The following is a 16993-nucleotide window of genomic DNA, read 5'->3' on the forward strand; positions in this document are numbered from 1 at the left end:
CTTAATTTTGTTGCAGTACTTTAATGTTGAGGGATTCATAATTGGATTGATTTTCACTAAATGGTATGAGCTGCAGTTCCAATTATGACAGAAAGCACGGGCTTCCTGTGTTAGGTACTCAAGAGCAAGGCAGATACCCTGGGCACTTGAGCTGAGAATGTCACTCTTTCTTTTTGCCAGCCCTCTTCCCTACCCTTGGAGACAAGAATCTCCTTTCGTTCACACAGAAATGTAGGTGAAGTCAGCAGAGAAAGGTCCTTTCTCTTCTCTTCCCTTTGTCTCTCAAACTCCCTGTCCCTACCTTCTGCCTGTCCCTTTCTCTGACTCAATCCCCCAGGTCCACTGCTCCACTCCAGCCATGATCAGGGTGTCTGCTAGCTGCTGGCCTCTGCTCTGGCCATCCCTCAGTGAGGAAACTGAAGGAGGATTCTGTAGTTCACGGGTCTGATCAAGAAATCTGTGCTCCTCAGAGACCTCCTACACATGGTGCTGTCTGTGGAGACCTGGCATACTGGGTGAGGGTCTGACTCCATGTGTGGCCTCCTCACTCCTCTCCCACAGTCACTGCTGGTCCCTCATCCTTCCCCACCATTAGAACTCAGCCATTTCCTAGGGACAGATACCTGTCTATCTGACCCAAGGCACCAGGGAGTCAGTGAATATTTCTAAAATAAGCACCCCATAAATCTAGATATAGGAAGTTACCATCACCCCGGAAAACTCCCTCGGGCTTCTCTCTTCCATCACCACCATTGCTGCCAGTTTGTTACCTGTGTGTACAGGAACCCCACTGTGTACACTCAATGGGGAGTGAGGGTAGATGGTCCTAGAAGCAGACGCTGACACAGAGAGAGAACGATGAAAGGTGTATTAGGGGAGAGTAGGAAAGACAAAGTGGAGGGGACAGGATGGCCAGGGAAAGCATTCTGGCAGATCTGACACCTTCTTAAATATATATATATATATATATATATATATATATATATATATAAATATATATAATCACCATAGTCTGTCACTGCGCACAGTCCTCTTCAAATTTCAAAATAGTTGTCCTATAATGCAAAGAGATTTTGGTTTATTTCCCTCTGATCTTATGTTTTCCTACATGCATTCTGTCTTCTGTAGTTTATCTGTGGCTGTGGCCATAGATGAACACTTTAGTGTGTGGCTGCATCTGTGAGTCTATATGTAATGGAAAATGATTGTCTTCAGATCTAGATCTCTGAAGGTACACATTCTCATAATTATCTTTTCTTTCTTTGTCTGGTAGGGCCTGAATTTTAATAGAAAAATGAGGGACCCTGTCTTACTGTTTAAAACAGTGATTCCCAATCCCTGGGCTGAGTTGTTAATGGTCTTAGTTTAATGAACTCCTGTGACCATCTTTTTTGGATGATCATTGTGTGGAGATATCTTAATTGAAACTGTGAGAAGGGTGAGTGGACACTTCCCAGAGATTTTGTAGATGCTTTATGTATTTAATGTCTTCTTCTTATAATGTTCTTAGAAACAAATATTACCCCTGTTTTCACCGATAACACAGCTGAGGCTCTGTGTAGGTCCCACTGAGAACTGGTATTAGGGCTGAGACAGCAGGAACACAGGCAAAGCCTCAGGATATTGTGAGAGAAGTTTGAGGAGATGCAAAGCTGTAGTCAGGGTGATGACAGGGGTCCAGTGGGGGCGGCTTCTGGCCAACCCTAGATTGTAGGTTGACCCACTAAGTGGGTCTGAGTCAGACTTAGGCTGAAGGCCAATGTAGGCACTGAGCTGATCTAGATCCTGTCTCTACTTTTAGTCTCACTGAGGGATATGAACTTGGGCATGCAAGCATTTCCATAAGACCAAGTTAAATTCCCCATATATCCAGGGCATTTTCTCCCCCACAAATTTCCAGAACCTTCAGGAAAACCCAGGGAGACAACAGTCCTTTTAGATGATTACCTACATGCACTTTGGCAACACACTGACATTTTGGAGATGAACACTGCATTGTGCACTGAGAGTGATCCCACTTAGCAGCTCTGTGTGGACTTCACACTCCCTGCTCAGGCTGTGGCCAGGAATGATCTCCAACTGCATCTCACTGATCCCAACACCCTCCCCTCTGCACCTCCTCAAACTCTGTGTACCATCTTCAACTTCCCTTCTATTCCTGTGTGGTTCAAGTTTCCCCCATTTCTGCACCGGATCCTTCACTGGTGTTTCCATTATGGTGATCACAAGGTCTGTGTCATTTAATGCATGTCCCTCTTTCACACAGGACACCTGATGCTCTAAAAGTTAGGGGTGAGCCTCATTCTTCACAGAACCCAAAACATTGTGTCTCCAAAATACACAACAGTACTGCTGATATGTCTGCTTTTGCGTAAAAAAAATCCTCTTTCATTTTGACAAGAGAAACCTATAGCTCACTGTATTACAGGGAAGTGACACTGCCCACTGTATGTATGTCCTGAGAAACTTGAGATATGCTACCGTGTCCTCAGGCAGGTTGCAGTTGGATTGCCAACACTCACAACCATCTCGACATCATTCCCACAAAGTCAATCATGAAGAAGATGAATACGCTTTATCAGTCACTCATCCCGTTCAGGTCGTCTTACCAAACTGAGTATGTGGAGGAGCTGGTGGAGGAGGGGAAGTGGCCCATAGCCCATGACTGGTTATGAAGGGTGATCCATGGGGTACAGCCTGCAAGGCGAACCTAGGAAAGGGCCAGGCCCTCTTGCATACATAATGGCCTGTGGAACAGAAACGAAAGCTGTGTTCATAGGACAGAACCAAGCACCGACACTGGCAAAAAGCAAAAACCTAAAGGAGTAGTGCTCATATCCTACTAGGTTTCCTACCACCGGGTTCCAAGCAGGCAGCATCGACATCAAAAGAACTCTACCCATACTTTGGGTTCCACTTACAGCTTTGGGTGGGGAATAGATGTTATTGGGATAAACTAGCATCTCCATGTGTCTGGAAATGTAGAAACAGCAAGGGCTCTTTTCCTAGATTTATAGACTGAATACCAAATTAGCAAAGTAGCATATTTCAGATAGGAAGGTATCTATGTCCAGAATCAACCTCCATCCTTCATCCCCCTCCACCACAGAGGCTGCTTATGTGTATGTGAAGAACTATAGAATGAGAAGGAATGACAATGCCAGTGTCCACACTGGAATCATAGCCCTCGTGGCTCAAAGCTCTGCCTCTAAGCCCCTGCCTGTGCCCAATCTACTTCTCTCCTGACAATGGGGAGATGGGGATCCTGAGGTCCTGCAGAGGACCTGGAAAAGCATGCTCTTAGAGAAACAGGTAACCTATACATGTTAGTTGGGTTCAGCTAATTTATTTTAATTCAGAGGTACTTCTCAGTTTAAGTACAGTACAATTTGCAAGGTAATTGTGTCCTCTGGAAAAATGAGCTGAAATTCTAACAGACAAAATTAACACAAATGCACTTTGATTTCTGGTGTAAGTTTCCATGTGTTAGCTGTACCTGTGACACGGGACACAAGAGAACGTGCTCATGTGAACACAAGTGAAGGACACGGTGGGGACTTGCCACACAGGTAATCTTGGATTTTTTTCTCTTCACAACTTAAATTTCAGTGCATGTTTTCTATGACAAATATGTCACCTCTTATAGTTCAGAGTATTTACACCCAGGGCACATCTAAAGGGATTCTGGACAGCAAGTTTACCAAAATGCTGATGGGTATGAAATTTACTTTGTCTAAGACCATTCTAAATGACACATACAAAAATAGAAGTTGGAGTGAAGGCATTTTGCATTTTCAGATTGTAAGGATACCCACAGATTTTTCTGAACACATTAAAACCCTTGATAGAAATAGGAGAGGAAGAAACAGCAAGAGCAACGATTACACACTGAGGAGATCCAGGAAGAATGAGGCAAGGTAGGAGACTTCCAAGTGGAGTGTGGTGTCATCCTCCTTGATTTACTCCAGGAACACATTAGAAAAGCCCTATGGTCCTCACCCTTAAGCACGCTTAGCTTCTAAAGTTACCACAAAGAGATGCCAGGTGGAAAACAGGGAAGCCCGTAGACTCAGGGGTAAAGGTTTTGCATTTGGAAAAAACAAAAAAAACAAGAACAGCAGGCATACCATACGACACACAAACCAGAGACGATGGCAGGAGAGTGTGCTGTACAGAAAGATGCGGCTGTCCCTAAAGACATAGAACTGAAAATGGCCACAGCATTTACCTTGTGCTTCTTGGCAGTTTTGGCAGAGCCAGTGTTGATGTTACTCTTGGGAGTGACACCTACTTCTGGATCTGCAAAGAGCCCTAGAAGGGTTGGAGGTTTATTCTGATTTGAGTAGACTGTTTGGAGATCAAAAACAAAAACACCCTCCCCTCATTCTTCCAACAACTTAAACTATTTGCCCCAGTCAGATCTCAAATCACATGCAGAGGGTATCCCACATGCCCCAGGTGATCCCCGAGAAGAACTTGAAGAACCATCCCTTATAACTTGATGAAGACTCCTAAAAGCCCTGATTCAGATCTATTCATCACTCATCGAACAACTATGGATGGCTGGGGCCCGACTAGATGGACATACGTTAGGCTGTGCCTTATGCCTCACAGATCCCAGCATGTGGAATGTGTACAGGGCATTTCTGCAGAAGCGCTATGTCTGCTTTTCTGCACACAGCTCCATTCCTTCTCCACAAGAGACACCTGTACCAACACATGGTGGGGGAAATGACAAAGATGAGATCATGAGAAACTTGAGGAATGTGGTAATGGCAGCAGACACATTCCCCTTGCATCACAATGGTCTGTAGTACTGCCTCTGCACCTTGGCCAAAGACCTAACAGCAACAAAAATATGAGTGTGTTTTACAAGTCAACTTCTAGTGCTCACATCATCTTACCAAGAGTTGCAGGTGGAGGGGTTCAGGGTAGCCCCAGGGCCACCAAGATTCAGGAGGTGGATGTGCCTAATAGTCCATGGGGGCAGGGTGCCTCTAGGGTAGGGCAGGTAGAATCGTCCATTAATGGAGGAGGTCCCCAGAATCCAGACTGCCCTGCAGAACAGAAGTGACAGCTACATTCGTATGCCAGACAAGAGAACCAATACCAAAAGCAGCTGTAACTCAGAGAAGAACGTGTCAGCACCTGCCACCTTCTCTGCCACCAGGATCCAAGAGAGTAGCATCAGTACCTGAAAACTCTGTCCCTGCCACTGGATAACACCTACAGCTTGGGGTAGTAGATGCCAGAGGTGAAACTACTGTCCTCACACATCACTGCCCATGTCTGCAGAAGTAAAATGACAAGGGTCCTGTCCTACAGGGTTAACAGAAGTAATTACAGACTAATGAAGTAGCATTCCCCAGACAGGCAGACATCGATGTCCAGGTTCACCCTGCATTCTCCTCTACAACAACTCCACATGCTCTGTTTTTGGTATATTAAGAACACAAAAAAATGGGAATAAACAGCTCATATTCTGCTCATTGAATCACAGCCACTCCTGGCGAAAAGTTCTGCAGCCGGACCCTCACTTTGCCTCCTCTGCTCTTCTCCCTTACAAAGGAGTCTTCCCTCTTGAAGTGTTGTCAAAGGCCTCTGAGACCTCTGGAGAGTGGAGGATGCCTGGAATCTTGCAGGGGAATGATAGTCTTCTGTGAAGAACAAGTTACTTGTAAATGTCTACAAAGCTCAGATGTGTTCATCTTAATTCATAGGGAATTCCGACTTTAAGCATATTACAGGACACAGTAATTATGTCCAACAGAAAAAAGAGGTAGAAATTCACATAACAGATTTAATGCAAGTGTTTTGGTATAAAACTCCTGGTATGTGTCATGAGACTGTATCAGCTCTAACAGTGACTGGGGACACAACCAGAAACTGCTCATGTAAACATAACTGAAGGACACGGTATTCAAACTATTTATACCTCAGGTATAGCTGGAAGGATTCCAGACAACTCATTTACCAACAAAGACGGGAAGGTGATGACTGGTGACATTGACTTTATCAAAGACCACTCTAAATAGCACAGGGCACAACATATAAAGTTGGAGTCATGATGTCTTTTTGCACTTTTGAATTTTAAACAATATGGCAGACTTTCTAACAGGTTAATCTCCTAGCCAGAATCAAGAAAGGAAGACACAGCAGCCACACTGTTCCCACAGAGGTGAGGTTGGAAGGGGTCACCCAGGCCAGGAGACTTCTGTTTGGAGTGTGGGGTCATCCTCCTCTCGTTATTTCCTGAAACACATGGAAAGACCTTAAGGTACTCAGTCTCTAAGCACTTTTGGCTTCTAAACTTACCACAGAAAGCTGACACACTACAAATTGACACGCCTGTGGGCTCCTGGGTTATGAGTGTGCGTTTGGAAAACAAAGAATTAAACAGACATACCACACAACATGCAAAATGGCATGACAAGGCCAGGAGAGTGTGCTCTACAGAAAAGAGGAGATTTTCCTGAAAGACTTATAACTGAGAATGGCCCCAGCATTTACCTTGTCCTTGTCTGCATTCTTGGTACAGAGCTGCTGTAACTCACAGAGGTTTCAGAGTTTCTGGATCTACTAAAGACCCTAGAAGGGACAGAGGTTTATTCTGCTTTTAGAGGACTGTGCGGAATGAAAACAATCCCTCTTCTGATTGCTCAAGTATCTTAAACTTTTCCCTACACTCAGGTCCCTGACCAGAGGCAGAGGGTATCCTACATGCCTCAGGTGACCCCCAAGGATAAGGGGGAGAACCATCCCCTCACTTTGATTAAGACCTCATGGTGCCCTAGTCCATGTTGTTTCATAATTAAATAACTGTGGACAGGTCAGGCTCAACTAGCAATTTAGAATTCATCAATAAAACAGGTTTCTCAGTATACATCATGGGAAATCACCATTTCATTACAGATTAAGAATAAATATGAGGACGTTTGGGTGGCTCAATGCTAACGCTTGGGTTAAGCATCTGACTCTTGACTTTGGCTCAGGTCATGATCTCACAGCTTGTGAATTCGAGCCCAGCATTGGGTCCTCAATGACAGTGTGGAGCCTGCTGGGGATTCTGTCTCTGCCTCTCACTCTATGCCTCCCAGACATACTCTGTCTCTCTCAAAATAAATAAACTTTAAAAAAAGAATAAAATTGAGAATACCGGTTTGGTGTATATCCTCAATGAATCCTTAAGAAGGGTGCGTTTCTTCAGACTTAAGGCGAATTGTTCAATCTTTCAGCTTATCTATAAGCTGCCTTCCACATGTGAGAAGTTATTATATAAGTAAAGACTAATTTTACACTATTGAGAAAATGAAAACTATGAGAATTTAGCAGTTAAACTGCAGAGTTGAACTGATAACATCAGAGGACTAAGCTATATGGAACTTGAATTTAGGCATGTAGGGCTACAGTTCACAAAACCAAACAAAAATAAAGAACATTAAAAATAGTAAATAAATGACCTTCTCCTCAAATAAACTAAAGTCTTCACATTGAGTCCAGGTGGGAAGAAGGATGAGGCCCATGTCCTGTCATCCTTTCCAGGCTCTTCAGACAGGGGAATGCTAGAGGAGGTGGGAGGGTCACAGAGGAGGGGCATGTGTCCACCAGTCACAGGGACAAGTGCCCCACTGCCTGCGGCACCAGAGGAGAACACCCTCCTATCACCCCTTCAGACCACCTGCTGTCCTTAGTGCCCGTGATTCTTTCCAGACCACACGATGATCACCCACAGGAACAGGCTGCACAGCAGAAATTAGGCCACTGTATGTCACAACATGCTCCTTACCTCTCCTTGGAGGGTTCTGCATCTCTGGTCTTCCAGGCATTGGTTTCTGCCTCATGTATCCCTCAGGCAGCCTCTTTCCTTCCATAACATCCAGTCTTGGATACAGAAAAAGAATGGACTTCTGTAAGAGTTCCAACAATACGTCCTCTACTAGACAACAAACAGTGCAGGTGTATCCCTCGAAACACCCATAAAAATGCCAGTCAAATGGCCACACCTGTATTTTAAGTAGGCGACCTCCCTGCTCTGCTCTGCCACCTCCCTGTCCCAGATCTGAGTCTTGATCTGGGGGAGAAAAAACACATCCACCTTCAGTCTTGCCAGACTGTGCACCAAAGAAAGAGGAGGAAACAAGAAAGCACCCAGTTGTGCTGAGCATTCTTCTCATGAACTGCAATCTGAAAAAGCCAACAATGAAAAGCCCGTGTTTAGGGATTCCAAGGGCCACTACACTCACCTGCATGAGGTGCTTAGGGTTCAGTATGTCAGGCAGAACTCAGATTACCTAGTGTCTGAAGGTGAGCTCTGCCTGCTGCAGCTGTTCTTGTGTTTGTTCAATTTGTTGCCTCTGAGTCACAATTGCTTTTGTCAGATAAGGCCCAATATTGGGTATGATTTTAAATAATCTGCCCACGTTCCCATCAACCTCGTATCTGTCCCCGATACAATTTACTCTTACATGATTATAAATGTACAGTAGGATCAAAGCTATTGTTACATCCTTTCCTTATTATTCCATGCTTGTAGGGTTCAGAGTTCATAGAATTCCTTCCCATTTTCAATCTTGGCCTAATTCATCATGTGACAAGTGTCTTTCATCATAAAGCTCTATTCTCCTTTAACTTATATCCTCACCATGTTTCCCAGGGTTGCAAAGACAAGGGCCATGAAATGGCACTACCATGTTGATGGGTATGATTCATCATATGACACACTGCTCTCCTATAGATTATGACAACTGACACCACCCCCAAGGAATGTTGGCATGGACGAAGTTTCCACACAGTCTGGCCATTGCTTGAGATCCACAAATGTTTAGAAACTTAATTGTTTTGTTCTAAAACTTACCTTTTTTTTTATCTGTTAATACTCTATGCATATGTCCTCTGAATTTTTGCTTATATTACTATGTTGAGTCTAAACACTGTAAAAAGGTTAAAAACAAAAAAATGAACAGATGTTTCATGAGCTGCTGGTAATCAGTAGCTGAACTCACTTGTACTTGTTTATTTCTTCTGTAGCTATTTTCTTTTTTTTAATGTTTGTTTATTTTTGAGACAGAGAGAGAGAGTGAGCGCGTCCATGAGCGGGGGAGGGACAGAGAGAGAGGTAACAGAATCAAAAGCAGGCTCCAGGCTCTGAGCTATCAGCACAGAGCCTGACACAGGGCTCGAACTCACGGACTGTGAAATTATGACCTGAGCTAAAGTTGGACACTTAAACGACTGAGCCACCCAGGCACCCCTTCTGTAGCTATTTTCAAATTTTACCTGCAGCTGCCAGCTGATTCTTCTTTGCCACCAGTTCACAGTGTCATTTTCAGCTTCCTAAGATGGGAAAGATATATACACAGTCAGGACCAACGTCCAGAAATTCTCCCTTTGTACCTCCCAGCACTCTTGAAGGCCTATGCAAATATCCCTTCCCCCATATCTCCCATAAATGCACAGACTGACAACACAATCAGAGAAATGAAGTGAACACCCCATTTAAGTTAAAGAAAATTCAACTTCTGTCTGCTGCCACAACTCTGCTATCAGAACTGTCTTTCTAGTTCTCTGTTTCCTCTCCTTTATCATAAAGTCATCAAATAACATTGCACTTTGTGCCTTCCCAGAGTTGGTCTTTTGTTTGAGATGGTGAAGACTCATTTCATCAATGTGAAAAACCATGTCTGACCAACTGTACCCATTAGGATGAAGCAGGGGATCATCACTAGTCTTACACCTCCATGGGGAGACCTGATTCTCAGTCCAAAAGTTGTACCATGACACAATCACCCTGAAAGATGACCTTCCAGGATATGGCTTCACCAACATTGCAGCTCACTCCCAGACATCGCTAGAGTTCAGGACTACAATCCCTGCCTCCACCTTCACCGATCCTGGTGGAGAAAAAGGCCAATCTTTGCAGTAACATCTCCTGAAGTACAACCTGATATGAATGGTCACACAGTGTGCGTTTACTTCCTGGAAACAGATTTCAGATGGAAAACTCTCAACTTCATAGAACCAAATCTACTTTAAAAAGACTGATTCCATTGATAGTGAAAGCAGCAACAGGCAATGCTTGGCAAGGCTGGTTTGCTGTGTTGCCCTCAGACTATTTTGTTTGTGGTGTTGATCTGGTTTCAACTTGACACTTGATGTACTCAAGAATCACATGCAAAATTGAAAATCTCTTAGAAACGGACACAAAAGCACTAGACAGAGAAAGGCACAAGCATTTACTTCTGGCCTCTCAGGGAGTCCTTCAGCAAATGTTTTCTGGAGTGGTTGTCATGTAGTGGCTCTGTTGTAAGGGGCTGGAGAGAGAGAGGTGGTCAGGGTGCTGCACCCACTCACAGAAAGAGCTTATGAATTAACAAAAACAAGATGCGATACAGAGCAGGCCCTAACCCCAGGTGTGGGAAGGACTAACATAAAGCTGAGTCTCCAGGGAAGAGAAGGAAGACTTCACTTTCCAACATGAATGAGGGACTCTAAAGTCCCTGATCTCCTCTTGAGAACAAAAGGAAATCTGTACAAAGGAGGAAGCATGTGAGTGAATGCACCAAATATCTAACAACTCCACAAAGACACACAAGACCAAGAAGGAGAAGAAGGAAGCCCAGGACAAAGCCAGCCTGGCAGTTGGACCCAATCTCCCTAGGACTCATCATTGATGGGGGGGGGGGGGCGGCATACATCTGAACGGCAAAGAAGCTGAACAACTTTATGGGCACAGACTTAGAAGTAAACAAGTGTAGTTCAGGGGCGGCCAGCAAAGATGAGCCCTAGTGAAGCTGCAGACTTTGATCAAGACTCAGAAGAGTTATACTTAAAAACTCAGGGGACAGGAAACAACTTCACTTTCTTAGGGATTGGGCCTACAGTGAATAATCTCACTGGCAGAATGGATGCAGGGATCCAGTACTGCTGGCATCCCTACCCACTTTCCAGAAAGCAACATCTATTGTTTCTGCAGCAAGATAATTCAGTTTTTTCCCCACACATATTTGACCCATGTCTGGTCCTGAACAAAAATGACCTAATTGCTGGATGACAAAACAGTGTGATGGGATTGAAACCTACAGGACAATCCAGAGTACCTTCCCTCTTCCACCCCCAAATACATGACGCAATGTGTGACAAGCACTTAGGACAGAAAGGAAAATGCAGGCTATGTTACAGAAAGCAAGGTATGAAGGGCAGGCCCAATTCTACTGAGTGCATTTGGCAAAAACACTCTGGACCCAGTTCCAAAAGAAATAGAATTATCTCTACTGTCTGCCACATTCTTTCATACAATGCAGTCCTTGTGACAGTTCTCACATGAACATCTTACTTTTCTGTAGCCACTTTTCTTTGTTCATAGAATTCTTCCAGGTTATGTGCTTTTTCCTTCAGCTGTTTGACTTTTGCTTCCTTTGTGGCTTTCACAGACCTCAATGCATGACACTTGTCTTCCAGGGTCTTTTTATTTTCTGTAAACAAACAAACAAACAAACAAACAAACAAAAAAGGTGTTTTCTTTATAAATGTGCACATGACCTGAGTCTTGATTTTGGTGAGACAGAAAAAGGGCAAGAACTATGAAGGTATGAAGGTATTCTTTCCCTTTCCAATGCAAAGTCATTGCCACCATATGGGGATTTCTCCCCAACAGAAAATATACCTTCCAGTTGACAGTTATTGGACCTCAAGGCTCTTAGCTCTACATCCTCGAATTCAACATTTGCATCTTGTAGTTAAGACAGATATGAGAAAAGACTTTCATAGAAAACTGATTGAACAGTTTGAGTGTACCTCACACAGCAGGATTGTGCATTACAATAAACAAAGACCTTGAGGCATAAATATAACTAGAAGACAAAGATGGTGGAAAATAGTTCATGTCTTAAAACTCATAAATGGCTTTCTTAGTGGTATACAAATGTGTGTGTGTGTGTGTGTGTACACACACACACACACACACACACACACACGTGTGTATCCCCCTCCCCCATTCATGTTGAAAATTCACTGTTCAACATTAAGAGAGAAAGAGACTATGGAGCACCTGGGTGGCTCAGTCAGCTGAGCATAAGACTCTTGATTTTGGGTCAGGTCGTGATTCTAGGATCATGCAATCCAGACCTGTGTTGGGCTGCACACACACGGAGTGTGGATCCTGCTTAAGATTCTCTCTTTCCCTCTGCCCCTCTTCCCAACTCACATGCCCTCTTTCACTAAAATTTAAAAAAAAAATTCATAAAGAATTATTTAAAAATATTTTTTTAAAGTAAAGGATTATACACTGTGGCTATCACCCTTTCTCTCCCAACTATATTTGGGTATTTTCTACATATCTTGGAGGGCAGAATTGAATGATGTGATAATTACCTAGTTGTGAAAATAAAAGATAACACCTAGTCCTTGAAATAGCAAAACTCATCTTGGTGGTCCTAGTGAAATTCCAGCTCATTGTTCAGAAAGAGGTTTGGCTCCCAGAGGCCCACTCTCTACTGTGGTAAACGGCAAGCAAATATGCTGTGCTCACTTCACCCAATGAACAAAAAGCCTCCAAAGCCAAATTACAGTAAAACTCAGCAGCCAACTCTTACCACTTCCTGATTCTTCACATTCCTCTCTCTCTCTCTGAGTTTGCAAGGTAGTAAGCGCACTTTGAAGGGTATCATTTAAATTTTCATTAAAGTGGGTCCCTGGGTGGCTCAGTCAGTTAAGCATCTGACTTCAGCTCAGGTTGTCATCTCATGGTTTGGGAGTTTGAGCCCTGTGTCGGACTCTGTGCTGACAATTCAGAGCCTGGAGCCTGTTTTGGATTCTGTGTTTCCCTCTCTCTCTATACCCTTCCCTGCTTGTGCTCTGTCTCTATCTCTCAAAAAATTAATAAACACTATTTTTTAAAAATTTCATTAAAGTGCTCCACTATTTTGATGTTCTCCTTCAACAAAACATGTTTAATGAGTAATAATAGTTCATTACTTTTACTTGTGTTTTTAGAATGCAATCCAGGCAAAGAAGGGATTCTTACCATCAATTTGAGCTTCATCAGAGAGAAATTTACTTTCTCTCTTAGTTTCCTGAAGACACTTCCTTAATTCATTGTTGTGTAAAACACGAAAAAGGAATCAGAATTAAAAAAAAAGCATAATGCTAGATAAACCTATCTTCTAATGTGTGACTCCTTTCACAAATAAAGAGGTAGCTCTTTACATTTGTGAAGCTTGTCTTGAATTGGTACTGTTTATAGAACACGTGAAATAGGTCAGTAGGATGATCTACCAGAGTGGAAGTAACCACAATGAAATCACAAAAAAATATTTGAAAGGGCAATGCTACCTGCTGTTCCCAAATGGATGTTTTTTCAGCAATGATGTTCTTTGTTTTCTTTCTTAAAAGTATTGACCTTCTCAATTATTTGCTGTAAACTAACTAAAAGGAGACAAAACATGTTCTAAGGCTGTTACCAAACCAGTGACATCAAATAATCCCAGTGTATTAGCAGCACACATGATCTGACAGGTGGGTGTAACTAACATTTTAGCTTTCCTGTTGTGCCTGAAGAAATCAAGTTTTAGCACATTCTAAACCTAAGAAAACCTTATTTCAATGAGATTCCTATTTAAAATATTGTCCAAAATGGAGAAACACAATAAAATATCTTCTAATTTCTCTCCCATCTGGAAGCATCCTTCTTGGAAAATTCAATCACTTCAAATACTTATGTCACCACCAGAGATGAAACAAAAATCAAATCCTATCAACTTACATTTCTCTCTTCCAAGTATTAAGGTACATAGATAGGTCCCTGCAAATAAAGGAACAAACAAAAACAAAAAACCATCATTTAGTCTTGATTTGAGCCACTTACACCCCCAGGTGCTATTTGGAATTCCACACAAGGAAAGCTCAAACCGCTGACTGATTGACTACTCAAAGGCCTTGGATGACTTCCTGCTGCTCACAGATTGCCGTTCATGAACCCGAGGCTGGGGGCCCTGGAGGACAAGGTCTTTGGAATCAAACATACGGGTACCATCTCAGCTTTACACTTAGTGGCTGGAGGATCTGGATTAATGGCAATTCCCAGAAGACAAACTTTTTTCATCCCAATGTGAGAATGCTACCCTCCAACCTTACAGGTATTATTCAACACACACGAAGGACCCAATTACAGGCAACACATGTAAGCTCTAGAACAGACTCCTCCAACAGGGATTATTTCTGTCATCTGACCATGAAGTGCAAACTTCTCTTCTGTTGGCCCAGTGTGAGAGCTCTCATGCTCTGAGATCACTCTTCCCCGCCACCACTGCTGCATTCAAAGGGATGAACACCAGCCTTTGAGGGCTTGCTAAGTGTCAGGCATCCACCCTGGCTGTCAACAGACAGCACCACAGAATCACCACAGTCTATTAAGCCCATGCAGAATACATTACCCCCATTTGCAACAAATTCATTTCCACTCATTCTCCCCTGGCATGAATGGCTCCTTCCACCTCAGACTCAAAACCATAGTTTAAACCTCTCTTGTGACACACACCCTGCCTGGCAATATCTGGCTTCGTCTCTAAGCTTAGGCTTCTTGATAGGCTTGTAGATAGAGTGTTTTCTCATTCTCACATTTCACCAAGAACCAGGTCATAGCAAAGTACTCACTCCAAACCTCACACTCATATCATCACTTGTTTCCTAACCATTTCTATGTAAAATTACACTCATTTCATTCCCTCTACTCTGGTGACATGTTCCTCCTCCTGATGTCTTAAGAGATGGCAACTCCCTCCACATTATCACGTAGGCTCCAAACAGGGAAGAGAAAGATGAATCAAGAGTTAACAAGTCAATTAGACATCAGAAGTCACCATATTTATCCTTAGGTGAATTAAAACGCACATCAAGGGGCACCTAGGTGGCTCAATTGGTTGCATGTCTGACCTTGGCTCAGGTCATGACCTCACGGTTCATGGGTTCTACTATCCCATCGGCCTCTGTGGTGATAAGTAGGAGCCTGGAGCCCACTTTGGACTCTGTGTCTCCCTCCCCCACTCACATTCTGTCTCTCTCACTCAAACATTAAAAAAAAAAAAAGCCATCAAACACCAGTACTGAGAAAATATTGCAAAGAAAACTAAAGCTTAAATTCTTACCATGATACTCTTGAGGCTCTAAGAGGGGAAAAAACAAAATTAAATTTGTTGTCAAAACATATTATTAGTAAAAACCTATAGTTCCTGATAAATAGCAAAATAGTAAGTAATCCAATGAAATTACAATAATTTTATTTTGCATAATTAATTTACAGCAAGAAGTTGCTGCAGCCAACTTCTTCAAAGAGGTAGGTTGCCTGTTTTCTCCTCTAGGATTTTGATGGTTTCCTGTCTTACATTAGATCTTTCATCCATTTTGAGTGTGTGTGTGTGTGTGTGTGTGTGTGTGTCAGAACATGGTCCACGTTCATTCTTCTCACTGTCCAGTTTTCCCAGTACCACTTGCTGAAGAGACTTTTTTTCCATTAGATATTCTTTCTTGCTTTGTCAAAGATTAATCGGCCATATGTTTGAGGGTCCACTTCTGGGTTCCTTATTCTGTTCCACTGATCCATGTGTCTGTTTTTGTGCCCATACCACACTGTATTGATGATTGCAGCTTTGTAATATACCATGAAGTCCAGAATTGTGATGTCTCCAGCTTTGTTTTTCTTTTTCAACATTACTTTGGCTATTCAGGGTCTTTCTCTGCTGTCCCCTATGCTTTTTCCAAGCCCAGCGATTAATTTTATGACTATTATTCTAAATTCTTGTTCTGTTATATTGCTTAAATCGTTTTTGATAAATTCATTAGCTGTTGCTACTTCCTGGAGTTTCTTTTGAGGAGAATTCTTCCGTTTCGTCATTTTGGGTGGTCCCTGCAGTTGCTCCAAACTGCAGGGCACTTCCCCTGTGTTGTCCGGAGTAGCTTGTGTTGATGGGCGGGACCACAGTCAGACCTGATGTCTGCCCCCAGCTCACCACTGGGGCCACAGTCAGACTGGTGTGTACCTTATCTTTCCCTCTCCCAGGGGCAGGACTCACTGTGGAGTGGTGTGGCCCCTGTCTGGGCTACTTGCACACTGCCAGGCTTTTGGTGCTGCTTCGATGGGATCTGGCATTTTAGCCGGGGTGGATCCACAAGGTGCACAGGGGCGGGAGGGGCAGACTCAGCTCGCTTTGCCTTTGGTGGTCTGCTTCTGGAGGGGCCCTGTGGCACCGGGAGGGAGGCAGACCCATTGGAGGGATGGATCCACAAGAAGCACAGTGTTGGGTGTTTGCGCAGTGCAAGCAAGTTCCATGATGGGAACTGGTTCCCTTTGGGATTTTGGCTAGGGGATGGGCGAGGGAGATGGCACTGGCCTTTGTTCCCCGCCAAGCTGAGCTCTGTCCTCTGGGGCTCAACAACTCTCCCTTCCATTGTCCTTTAGCCCTCCTGCTCTCTGAGCAGAGCTGCTGACTTATAACATTCCAGGTTAAGTCCCGCTGGCTGTCAGAACTCATGCAGTCTGGCCCCTCCGCTTTTGCAAGCCAGACTCGGGGGCTGTGCCTTGCCAGGCAGGCTGCCCCTCCACTGCCCCGGCTCCCTCCTGCCAGTCTGTGTAGCACGCATGACCTCTCTGCCCTTCCTACCCTCTTCTGTGGGCCTCTTGTCTACACTTGGCTCTGGAGAGTCTGTTCTGCTAGTCTCCTGGCATTTTTCTGGGTTATTTAGGCAGATGTGGGTGGAATCTAAGCAATCAGCAGGACACAGTGAGCCCAGTGTCCTCCTACACCACCATCTTCCACGATCTCTCTCTTCCTGACAGCTGATGTTTAAAAAAAGAGCAAAAAGTGCTCTCAGACGTCAGTCACCCCTGACAAATTCTAGCTCAATCAAATCTAGGCATGACCCAGTTTTGACACCATTAACGTATTTCCCCATTCTAAAGTTTTAAAGGATGATGAAAGGCTGAGGCCAGCCCCAAACTCCT

General features: G+C 43.7%; 2 long non-coding RNA genes across 3 annotated transcripts in view; one reads left to right on the forward strand and one right to left on the reverse strand.

Annotated features, from left to right (window-relative positions):
* LOC106978237 (uncharacterized) overlaps positions 1-16993 on the reverse strand; it is a 76219-nt gene that overhangs the window by 14079 nt on the left and 45147 nt on the right. Inside the window, exons 3-12 of one of the 2 annotated variants that reach the window (XR_008295289.1) lie at positions 11333-11471; positions 8292-9333; positions 8149-8184; positions 8004-8071; positions 7787-7881; positions 6511-6588; positions 4905-6252; positions 4589-4707; positions 4229-4311; positions 2610-2747 (exon numbers count right to left, since the gene is read on the reverse strand). This is a non-coding gene — a long non-coding RNA (uncharacterized LOC106978237). Of the gene's footprint in view, positions 1-1002; positions 1056-2609; positions 2748-4228; positions 4312-4588; positions 4708-4904; positions 6253-6510; positions 6589-7786; positions 8185-8291; positions 9334-11332; positions 11472-16993 lie in introns of those variants that run through there. The other variant, XR_008295288.1, reaches the window with a different exon arrangement.
* The window catches only part of LOC113598246 (uncharacterized), a 41449-nt gene that overhangs the window by 14055 nt on the left and 10401 nt on the right, over positions 1-16993 (forward strand). The window lies entirely within an intron of this gene.

The sequence above is a fragment of the Acinonyx jubatus genome, chromosome C1, assembly GCF_027475565.1.
Source record: "Acinonyx jubatus isolate Ajub_Pintada_27869175 chromosome C1, VMU_Ajub_asm_v1.0, whole genome shotgun sequence".
NCBI lineage: Eukaryota > Metazoa > Chordata > Mammalia > Carnivora > Felidae > Acinonyx > Acinonyx jubatus.